Source organism: Apium graveolens, chromosome 2 (genome assembly GCF_009905375.1).
Source record: "Apium graveolens cultivar Ventura chromosome 2, ASM990537v1, whole genome shotgun sequence".
NCBI classification, from domain to species: Eukaryota; Viridiplantae; Streptophyta; class Magnoliopsida; order Apiales; family Apiaceae; genus Apium; species Apium graveolens.
The window spans coordinates 127965014-127977521 of NC_133648.1; the positions used below are offsets into that span (position 1 = coordinate 127965014).

Sequence of the window (12508 nt, forward strand, 5' to 3'; positions counted from 1 at the left end):
TTGATGTGGAAATTGACTTCTGTTTCTTGCTAAACCAAGAAACCAATCTGCCTCCAAGAAATTGGCAGCTTCCACTTGTGCTTTTCCTGTCAATTTTGCATCCTGCAAAATCTGCATCCGAGTAACCTATTAGCTTAAAGTCTGATTCCCTAGGATACCACAATCCTAGATCAGCTGTACCCTTAAGGTACTTGAAAATTCTTTTTACAGCTGTTAAGTGAGGTTCTCTTGGATCTGCTTGAAATCTTGCACAAAGACAGGTAGCATACATGATATCAGGTCTACTTGCAGTTAGATAGAGTAGTGAGCCAATCATTCCTCTGTAATCAGTAATATCTACTGATGTACCAGTATCCTTATCCAATTTTGTTGTAGTGGCCATAGGAGTGGATGCACTTGAACAATCTTGCATTCCAAATTTCTTCAACAAATTTCTGGTGTACTTAGATTGACAAATAAAAGTTCCTTCTTAATTCTGCTTGACTTGAAGGCCCAGAAAATAACTAAGTTCTCCCATCATACTCATTTGATATCTTGACTGCATTAGCTTGGCAAACCTTTTACAAAGTCTATCATTTGTAGAACCAAAAATGATATCATCAACATATATCTGTATCAAAAGTAATTCCTTTCCATGGTTGAGATAAAATAATGTTTTGTCAATAGTCCCTCTGTTAAATCCACTTTCCAGAAAAAAATTGAGCTAATGTCTCATACCGTGCTCTTGGAGCTTGCTTAAGGCCATAAAGTGCTTTATCAAGTCTGTAGACATGATGAGGAAATTTTGAATCTACAAAACCTGAAGGTTGTTCAACATATACTTCTTCTTCTAATTCTCCATTAAGAAAAGAACTTTTTACATCCATTTGAAAGACTATAAACTTTTTGTAAGCAGCATAAGCCAAAAATATCATTATGGCTTCCAATCTAGCAACTGGTGCAAAAGTTTCATCATAATCAATTTCCTCCTGTTGAGAGTATCATTTTGCAACCAGCCTTGCTTTATTCCTTGTCATTATACCATCACTATCAGTTTTGTTTCTGAACACCCACTTTGTTCCAACAACTGATCTGTTCTTTGGTCTTGGCACTAGGGTTCAAACTTTATTTCTTTCAAATTCATTTAACTCTTCCTGCATTGCTTGCACCCAATCAACATCTTGAAGAGCTTCTTCCACTTTCTTTGGTTCAGTCTGAGAAAGAAAAGAATGATAGAGACATTCATTTGATGTTGCTGTTCTAGTTCTTATACCTGCTTCAGGATCTCCAATAATCAAGTCAGGTGTATGTGCTTTAGTCCACTTTCTTGCAGATGGAAGATTATCTCTAGAACTGGATGCTCCTCCATGATCCATGTTGTCTCCATCAGCATTTTCTGATGCTCCCCCTGAAATTATGCTCTTTGAGTTGGATCCTTCAGAATTTTAGTTTCCAGAATTATCAGAATTTGAGTTTCCAGAATTATCAGAACTTGCCCCATCAGAACTTGATGAATCATAACTTGACGAGCCTGTTCTTGGTTCTGATGCTTCTTGAGATGTGGTTGGATCTTCAATATGCTCCCCTGATAAGTGGCATTTTATACCACTTAGAACGTCTTAAAATGGCTTAAATTGGTGTCTTGAAATCAAGTATTTTGTGTATTTGATGCGTTTTTCTAGTGTTTATGCATTTCAGGGTATTAGTTGCATTTCGGAGGAGGAATCATCAAGAATAAGCCTTGGCATGTGTTCACCATTACGAGAGGAAAAGAACGGGCAGATTACGGCGAAGAAACGGAGCAAACCTGGAATTTTTCCAGTAGGGTCCTGCGCGCCCGCGCAGCAATGCTGAGCGGCCGCACAGCAGCCTTGCGAGCCCGCGCAGAAATGCTGAGCGGCCGCGCAGGGTCGGGGAAAAAGCTGAATTATTTTAGACTTCTACTTCTGTTTGGCTTCCAACTTCTATGTAATCTGAGTTTTATGGGACTATTATATAAGTAGATTTGAGACGTTTTCATAGAGAATATGAAAGAGATTATGTTTTAGATTGTGTTTTGCGCAAGAAGCGAAGGAGATAAGGAAGAAGACCGATTTAGCACACCGCAACGAAGAGGAAGCATATATTCTAGTGATTCTTGTTTCGTTGTAACGTTGGATGCTAGTTTTCTTGCTTTGACTTATTTACTCTTGTGACGTACTCTGTTTTAATATAATTAGTTTAGTTATTAGTTTCTTGTGTCGTTTATCATGATTTCATATGAACCCATGATGGCGATAAGTTCTATTATGGGCTAATCGTGATCATGGGGTTGTAACGGATTTATTATGAAATTCTTTAGTTAATTGTTTAATACTTTAGTGTGTGATGATTGCATGATATCTAGTATTGGTTGTGCGTATTCGTCTTATGTGTGTCGCGAACATATAAGATAGGGTGTTAATCTCTTGTGAAGCGACGGTGGATCTTGAGATTTAGAACTTGCCATGCTAGCATAGGTTCATGTACGTTGTGCATGATTAGTGGGTAACTCTAACAGTTTTATTTGCCTTATGTAATCAAAAGGAATAACTTGTGCTTAAATCGTTGTGTTGTCAATTTCTGTAGACATATAGGAACTCAACATAATTGATGACTATTCAACTTCTATCTTAATTGTGGATGCTTGGTAGAATGGTATTAGTACAATGAAAGTTGGCTTTTATCAGTTTCGTGTTATTCGATTAATATCATCACTGTCACATGCTAAAGGTAATAACAATGGCTATAGAAGGAAGTAATAATGAAGTTGTGATCTCATGAGTGTTTTATTATTGATAAATTGAAGTGTTAGTTAAGTGGTTAATTAAGTAGTTAATTATAGTTAATATTTAATCAACAATTTTAAGTGTTATCTTAACATTGAGAAGTAATCATACATTGGTGAGTGAGTTTAATTAGACAATAACTTAGTCTGAGTCTCTGAGGGAACGAACTAGAAAGTATTCTATATTACTTGCGAACGCGTATACTTGCGTGAATATTAGTGCGTGATTTCGCCCTAACAAGTTTTTGGCGCCGCTGCCGGGGACTCGGCGTATTTGTTTAGTTTATGTACTTACCATCATTGGTCATTAGGACTCAGTGATTAGGACGTAGTAGTTAATTACTCTTTTCGGTTGTGTTTCAGGTACTTTAGCAAGCGTTTATGCAAACTCGTTCTCGTGCTCGCAAGAGGACCTTAGATACAGCTGAGGAGAAAGATGAAGTTCTTGATACTCCGGAGAAGTTAGATTTTGAGGATTCGGATTCAGGAACTGAGCAGAAAGAACCAGTAAACATGGGAGATCGTATTGTTCAAGCTGATCCAGCTCTTATGGATTTTTCTCGGCCTAAAATTGATGACATTCAGTCAAGCATCCTTCATCCGGCTATTCAAGCTAACACCTTTGAAATCAAGCCGGGCACTATTCAGATGGTGCAGAATTCTGTTTCTTTTGGAGGAGCGGCAACTGAAGACCCCAACATGCACATAAGGAATTTTGTCGAGATCTGCAGCACTTTTAAGTATAATGGCGTGACTGATGAGGCTATCAAGTTGAGGCTTTTCCCATTCTCACTGAGGGATAAGGCTAAAGACTGGTTACATTCTGAACCAGCTGGGTCCATCACTACGTGGCAAGATCTTGCGCAAAAGTTTCTGGTGAAGTTTTATCCAATGGCAAAGACTACTGCTATGAGGAGTGCTCTTACTCAGTTTGCGCAGCAACCTACAGAATCTATGTGCGAGGCTTGGGAACGCTACAAGGAAATGTTGAGAAAATGTCCACATCATGGAATGCCGGATTGGATGGTAATCACTGGTTTTTATAATGGTTTGGGGGCCCAATCTCGGCCCATGCTCGATGCAGCAGCTGGAGGCGCCTTATGGGCTAAAAGTTATACTGAGGCGTATAATCTTATCGAGACGATGGCTGCAAATGAGCATCAAAACCCAACTCAGAGGATGACGTCAGGCAAGGTAGCAGGTAGTCTGGAAGTTGATGCAGCCACCGCTATTGCAGCCCAACTCCAAGCGCTATCAATGAAGGTTGATTCTTTGGCTACATATGGAGTTAATCAAATAGCTATGGTTTGTGAGCTTTATGCAGGTTCTCATGCTACGGATCAGTGTTCTCTTGTCAACGAATCTGTTCAGTATGTGAATAATTATCAGCGACAACAGCAGCCTGTGCCAGCAACCTATCATCCTAACAACAGAAATCATCCAAATTTCAGCTGAGGGAATAATCAGAATGCTATTCAGCCACCATATCAGCAAGGAGTGAGTAAACAGTTTAACCCACCAGGATTCCAGCAACCACAGCAGTATGCTACAAGGCAATCATATCCTCAACAGGGAAGTGCAGCTGCACCTACTAGTGCTGATTTTGAGGAACTTAAGCTGTTGTGCAAGAGTCAGGCGGTTTCTATCAAGACCTTGGAAAATCAAATCGGTCAATTAGCCAATGCAGTGCTCAATCGTCAACCTGGCACTCTTCCCAGTGACACGGAAGTACCAGGCAGGAAGGAAGCTAAAGAGCAAGTCAAGGCTATTACCCTAAGGTCTGGAAAAGTAGCTGATGCTGAGAAGGCAAAAGAAGTCGAAGCTGAAGTTAGAGATGAAAAATCTAAGCAAAAGGAGAAAGTGGCAGAACCAAGGAAGACTACTGTTGAACACACTCTGCCTGAGGCTAATACAGGGGAGAAACAGCTCTATCCTCCACCACCTTTTCCTAAGAGATTGTAGCAACAAAAGCTGGATAGACAGTTCGGGAAGTTTCTGGAGGTGTTCAAGAAACTTCACATCAATATACCTTTCGCTGAGGCTCTGGAACAAATGCCTAATTATGCGAAGTTTATGAAGACTATTCTTTCAAGGAAGGTGAAACTGGATGACCTTGAAACCGTTGCTCTCACGGAAGAATACAACGCTGTTCTACAGCAAAAGTTACCACCAAAATTGAAAGATCCAGGAAGCTTCACCATTCCTTGCACCATTGGCAATCTAACTTTTGACAAGTGCCTTTGTGATTTGGGAGCAAGCATTAATCTGATGCCCTTGTCGATCTTTAAAAAGCTGGATCTGCCTGATCCAAAACCCACACACATGTCGCTACAATTGGCGGACCGTTCCATTACTTACCCAAGGGGCATAGTTGAGGATGTGCTCGTCAAGGTGGATAAGCTCTTCTTTCCTGCAGATTTTGTTATTCTGGATTTTGAGGAAGATAAGAAGATTCCCATAATCTTGGGGAGGCCTTTCTTGGCTACTGGCCGTACCTTGATAGATGTGCAAAAAGAGGAACTTACTATGCGGGTCCAAGATCAGGATGTGACCTTCAACGTATTCAAGGCAATGAAATTCCCTACAGAAGATGAGGAGTGTTTACAAGTGGATGTGATTGATTCCGCAGTTACTTCGGAACTCGATCACATGCTAATGTCTGATGCATTGGAAAAGGCCTTAGTGGGGGATTTTGACAGCGATGATGAAGATAGCAACGAGCAATTACAATATCTGAATGCTTCTCCATGGAAGCGAAAGCTCGACATACCATTTGAATCTCTTGGTACTTCTGACCTTAAGAATGCTGAAGGGAAGCTCAAACCATCAATAGAGGAAGCACCTACCTTGGAGCTCAAACCATTACCTGAACACTTGAGGTATGCTTTTTTAGGTGATTCATCTACGTTACCTGTTATTATTTCAGTTGACCTTTCAGGTAGTGAGAAAGACAAGCTCTTAAGGATTTTGAGAGAATTCAAATCGGCTATAGGATGGACCATAGCAAACATCAAGGGGATAAGTCCTTCATATTGTATGCATAAAATTCTGTTAGAGGAAGGTAGTAAGCCAACTGTGGAACAGCAGCGAAGACTGAACCCGATCATGAAGGAGGTGGTGAAGAAAGAAATTCTGAAATGGCTAGATGCAGGCATCATTTATCCTATTTCTGACAGCTCGTGGGTGAGCTCCGTGCAATGTGTACCTAAGAAAGGAGGTATCACTGTGGTCGCAAATGAAAAGAATGAGCTCATCCCTACTCGAACAGTTACAGGATGGAGAGTATGCATGGATTATAGAAAATTGAACAAAGCCACAAGGAAGGATCACTTCCCTCTCCCATTCATTGATCAAATGCTTGACAGATTGGCGGGACATGAGTATTTTTGTCTTCTGGATGGTTATTCCGGGTATAGTCAGATTTGTATTACACCAGAGGATCAGGAAAAGACTACCTTCACTTGTCCATTTGGCACATTTGCTTTTCGTAGAGTTTCGTTTGGGTTATGTGGCGCCCCGGCCACCTTTCAGAGATGTATGATGGCTATATTCTCTGACATGATTGGAAATAACATCGAAGTGTTCATGGATGACTTCTCCGTCTTTGGACACTCATATGATGAATGTTTGAATAATCTGCGCACCGTACTCAAAAGATTCGTGGAAACTAATTTGGTGCTTAATTGTGAGAAATGTCATTTTATGGTGCGTGAAGGCATTATCCTTGGGCATAAGGTCTCTAGCAAAGGTCTGGAGGTGGACAAGGCCAAGGTGGGAGTCATTGAAAATCTTCCCCCACCTAATTCGGTGAAAGGAATCCGTAGTTTTCTCGGTCATGCGGGTTTTTATCGGCGATTCATCAAGGACTTTTCAAAGATATCTAAGCCGTTGTGCAATTTACTTGAGAAAGATGTGCCTTTCAAATTTGATGATGAATGTTTGGCAGCATTCGAGACTCTCAAGGAGAGTTTGATCACGGCACCAGTTATTACAGCACCAGATTGGACAGAACCGTTTGAGATGATGTGTGATGCGAGTGACTATGCGGTAGGTGCAGTTCTGGGACAACGCAAGAAAAATCTCTTCCATATGGTCTACTATGCGAGTAAGACTTTAAATGGGGCCCAATTGAACTACACCACTACTGAGAAGGAGCTTTTGGCTATAGTCTTTGGCTTTGAGAAATTTCGATCTTATCTGCTTGGTACGAAAGTAACAGTATTCACTGATCATGCAGCTATTCGCTATCTGGTTTCTAAGAAGGATTCGAAGCCGATACTCATTCGTTGGGTGCTTTTACTTCAGGAATTTGAGTTAGAGATCAAAGATAGAAAAGGTAACGAGAATCAAGTAGCCGACCATCTCTCTAGGTTGGAGAATCCCGATTCTACTTCACAAGATAGGACGTTAATCAATGAATCTTTTCCGGATGAGCAGTTGTTTGCAATTCAGGAGGAAGAACCATGGTTTGCAGATATTGTAAACTATCTTGTCAGCAATATAATGCCGCTTAATTTGACATCCGCTCAAAAGAAGAAGTTTCTGCATGAGGTGAAGTGGTATATGTGGGATGAACCATATTTTTTTAGACAGGGAGCTGATCAGATCATCAGGAGATGTATCCCGTTCTGTGAGACGGAGGGGATATTACGAGACTGCCATTCCACGGTTTATGGTGGACACTATGGAGGTGAGAAGCCGGCAGCTCGTATTCTGCAAGCAGGTTTTTTCTGGCCTACTTTGTTCAAGGATGCTCATCAGTTTGTTTTAAGGTGTGATCGTTGCCAAAGAGTGGGAAATTTGTCAAGGAAGGATGAGATGCCATTAAATGTGATGCTTGAAGTCGAGGTCTTTGATGTATGGGGAATAGATTTCATGGGGCCTTTTATCTCATCTTGCAATAATCAGTACATCTTGCTGGCAGTCGATTATGTCTCAAAATGGGTCGAAGTTAAAGCTTTACCGACAAATGATGCAAAGGTAGTACTAAATTTTCTTCATAAGCAAATTTTCACAAGGTTTGGAACGCCTCGGGTAATCATAAGTGATGAAGGATCGCATTTTTGCAACCGTAAGTTCACTTCTATGATGCAGCGTTATAATGTGAATCATCGAGTAGCTACTGCCTATCATCCGCAAACAAATGGTCAAGCGTAAGTGTCTAACAGAGAGATAAAGCGCATTCTAGAGAAGGTTGTTTGTCCGTCAAGGAAGGATTGGTCTTTAAAGCTCGATGAAGCTGTTTGGGCTTACAGAACAACATACAAAACTCCACTTGGGATGTCACCGTTTCAGTTGGTGTACGGTAAGGGATGTCATCTACCGGCGGAGCTTGAGCATAAGGCCTACTGGGCATTGAAGAAATTGAACCTGGATTTAGATGCAGCTGGTAAGAAAAGAATGATTCAGCTTAATGAACTTGATGAATTTCGACTTCAAGCGTACGAGAATAACAAAATGTATAAGGAAAAGGTGAAGAGGTGGCACGATAGGAAGCTACATCCTAAGTTATTTGTGCCAGGGCAACAAGTTCTGTTATTCAACTCTCGGCTCCGACTTTTTCCTGGGAAGTTGAAATCAAGGTGGTCTGGACCTTTTATTGTCAAAACTGTGTTTCCACATGGAGCGGTGGAAATTTTTGAGAATGATTCGGACCAAGCATTCAAGGTTAACGGTCAGCGGTTGAAGCACTACTATGGGGACATGACAAACCGAGAGGTGGTTAGTGCCATTTTGTTGACTACTTGAGAAAGGTACGGAACGTCAAGCTAATGACGAAAAAGAAAGCGCTGCGTGGGAGGCAACCCATGAATTGTTGTTACAGGATCCCTTAGAAGTTAATAACCTATCCAAAAACACAAAAAAATCAGAAAAAAGGGGCTGAAATTTTTTTTTTCCAGAGACCCTCTGCGCGCCCGCGCAGCTATGCTGAGCGGTCGCGCAGCTTGCTGTGCGCCCGCGCAGAAATGCTGAGCGGCCGCGCAGGGGTCGAGTTCCAGAAAATTTTTTACAGTTCAGAAAAAAAAAAAATTTGCATAATTGATCAAGAGTGGGTTCTTTGGTATTCGAGTTATTAAGTTCTTAGGGGACTTTGTGCCTAGTGACCTAAGGCTTTTAGAGTCTGGGATCCGCTAACCTAACGCTCGTTACATGGATACCATTGTATAAGTCTTTTGTGGACCTCACTCATTACACGGTCAAATAAGCATTTGAGTTGTAAATAAAAAGCACGATTCCGTAGTAAGCTCCAAAGTTCTTGTAGTGTTGTATATCACTTTGTGCCTAGAATTTTTATTCTTTGTATAATCGTAGGATTGCCTTGAGGATAGTCTAGTCATAGTAATTGGTCTAGTTCCGAAGCATATCTGTTAAGCATTTGCACACACCACGTTTCTGGCTGTATGTCCGTTTGCATGAGTTTATTGATCTTTAGTGTCTAACTGCATTCGTTGAGACGTGACAATTTGGTTGGTTAATTGTAGTAAGGGGGATCGTTGCATTTTCATATAGATTGCATTCATGCATATTTTTAGTTGTTTTGAGTCTGTGACGCTTGAGGACAAGCATCGATTTAAGTTTGGGGGTGTGATAAGTGGCATTTTATACCACTTAGAACGTCTTAAAATGGCTTAAATTGGTGTCTTGAAATCAAGTATTTTGTGTATTTGATGCGTTTTTCTAGTGTTTATGCATTTCAGGGTATTAGTTGCATTTCGGAGGAGGAATCATCAAGAATAAGCCTTGGCATGTGTTCACCATTGCGAGAGGAAAAGAACGGGCAGATTACGGCGAAGAAACGGAGCAAACCTGGAATTTTTCCAGTAGGGTCCTGCGCGCCCGCGCAGCAATGCTGAGCGGCCGCACAGCAGCCTTGCGAGCCCGCGCAGAAATGCTGAGCGGCCGCGCAGGGTCGGGGAAAAAGCTGAATTATTTTAGACTTCTACTTCTGTTTGGCTTCCAACTTCTATGTAATCTGAGTTTTATGGGACTATTATATAAGTAGATTTGAGACGTTTTCATAGAGAATATGAAAGAGATTATGTTTTAGATTGTGTTTTGCGCAAGAAGCGAAGGAGATAAGGAAGAAGACCGATTTAGCACACCGCAACGAAGAGGAAGCATATATTCTTGTGATTCTTGTTTCGTTGTAATGTTGGATGCTAGTTTTCTTGCTTTGACTTATTTACTCTTGTGACGTACTCTGTTTTAATATAATTAGTTTAGTTATTATTTTCTTGTGTCGTTTATCATGATTTCATATGAACCCATGATGGCGATAAGTTCTATTATGGGCTAATCGTGATCATGGGGTTGCAACAGATTTATTATGAAATTCTTTAGTTAATTGTTTAATACTTTAGTGTGTGATGATTGCATGATATCTAGTATTGGTTGTGCGTATTCGTCTTATGTGCGTCACGAACATATAAGATAGGGTGTTAATCTCTTGTGAAGCGACGGTGGATCTTGAGATTTAGAACTTGCCATGCTAGCATAGGTTCATGTACGTTGTGCATGATTATTGGGTAACTCTAACAGTTTTATTTGCCTTATGTAATCAAAAGGAATAACTTGTGCTTAAATCGTTGTGTTGTCAATTTCTGTAGACATATAGGAACTCAACATAATTGATGACTATTCAACTTCTATCTTAATTGTGGATGCTTGGTAGAATGGTATTAGTACAATGAAAGTTGGCTTTTATCAGTTTCGTGTTATTCGATTAATATCATCACTGTCACATGCTAAAGGTAATAACAATGGCTATAGAAGGAAGTAATAATGAAGTTGTGATCTCATGAGTGTTTTATTATTGATAAATTGAAGTGTTAGTTAAGTGGTTAATTAAGTAGTTAATTATAGTTAATATTTAATCAACAATTTTAAGTGTTATCTTAACATTGAGAAGTAATCATACATTGGTGAGTGAGTTTAATTAGACAATAACTTAGTCTGAGTCTCTGAGGGAACGAACTAGAAAGTATTCTATATTACTTGCGAACGCGTATACTTGCGTGAATATTAGTGCGTGATTTCGCCCTAACATCCCCCTGCACAGGTGCATTTTCCTTTGGCATAGTCACCACAGTTTCAATAACATCAGAGTTAACCCATCAGAATTTGCAGTATCAGGATTTAGACTTTCAGGATTTACAGAATCAGAATTTAAAACTTCATTCTCAAATCTCAGCTGATCATGATCATCGAAATCTTCAAGTCCTGTAATGTTCTTATGATCAAAAGAGACATTGATAGATTCCATGACAACCCTTGTTCTTAAATTATAGACTTTGAAGGCTTTTGTGGAAAGTGGATATCCAACAAAAGTTCCTTCATCAGCTTTTAGATCAAATTTAGATAGCTGTTCACAAATGAGTCTTAAGAACAAAATACTTGCATCCAAATACATGAAATACTTCAGATTTGGCTTTTTTTTCTTCACCATCTCATATGGTGTCTTTCCATGCTTGTTGATAAGTGTTGCATTCTGAGTAAAACAAGCAGTCTGCACAGCTTCAGCCCAAAAATAGGTTGGTAACTTTGCTTCATCAAGCATAGTTCGTGCAACTTCAATAAGAGTTCTATTCTTTCTTTCAACAACTCCATTTTGCCGTGGAGTTCCAGGAGCAGAAAATTCCTGCTTTATTCCATGGTCTTTGCAGAACTCTTCCATAATCAACTTCTTGAACTCAGTGCCATTATCACTTCTTATGATTTTTACAAAGTCTTTGACCAATTTATCCAGTTTTTTAACATGATCAATCAAGATAGATGCAGTTTCACTTTTTGTGTGCAAGAAATACACCTATGTGTATCTGGTAAACTCATCTAGTATTACCATAACATATTTCTTCAGCAGATTGTGTTTATGTCCTGAGACCAGAGCTACTTTTTCAATGATGACATTCCCAAGATTGATATTTTCATATCCCAGAGTTTTTCCCATGTTGCCATCTCCATAAGAAACACCTGGGCCAGCTTTCTCCATAAAGTCTGATAGCAGGGCTTTATTTCCAGTCATATGTCCTGAACATCCACTGTCCAGAACTAGGATGTTTTTCCTGTTGCCCTGCAATCACAAAGACCACTAATGATTAGTTTTAAGGACCCAGACTTGCTTGGATCCTTTGGCCTTATTAAGTTTGTTAACATTTCCAGCGGATTTAACATCAGAATTTATGTTAACATTTTTCTTATCAGAATTTACAGTATCATACTTTGTATCAGATCTTACACTAGAAGGAATAATGCTAACTTTCTTTAAAGAAGGTTTTATTTGGTAATAATCATAGTATAAACTATGATATTCCTTACAAGTATAAATGGAATGCCATAAACTACCATAATTAAAACAAGGATTTTTTTGGCTTATATCTAACAGACTGACTCTTAACTCCTAATTTTGAAGGTAAGGAGTTTATGTTTTTATTCTTCTTGCAAAAAGAAGCCAGATGGTTAGAATTTCCACAGTTATAACATTTCTTTCTAGGAGTATTATGAACAGGCTTATAATCATTGCTTTTATTCAGACCTTCCTTTCCATTCCTATTTTTCCTAGGTGGCTTGACCTTGTTTACATTCTTAACATCTTTCAACTTATGCTTAAGCTGATTCTTTGTCATTAAGCCTATGTTAACTTCAGTTGGCTTATCCTGTTTTGGTTTGTCAGAAGTTAATTTCTCTTTAACTTCTGATTTATCAATATCAGACTTTACAGCTACA

At 39.6% G+C, this 12508-nt stretch overlaps 1 non-coding gene across 1 annotated transcript; it reads right to left on the reverse strand.

Moving 5' to 3' along the window:
- Positions 1–3691: 3691 nt before the first annotated feature.
- Positions 3692–3798, reverse strand: LOC141709519 (small nucleolar RNA R71). Its single transcript, XR_012570090.1, has one exon. It is a non-coding gene; the product is annotated as a small nucleolar RNA R71 (small nucleolar RNA).
- Between the last annotated feature and the right edge of the window lie 8710 nt (positions 3799–12508).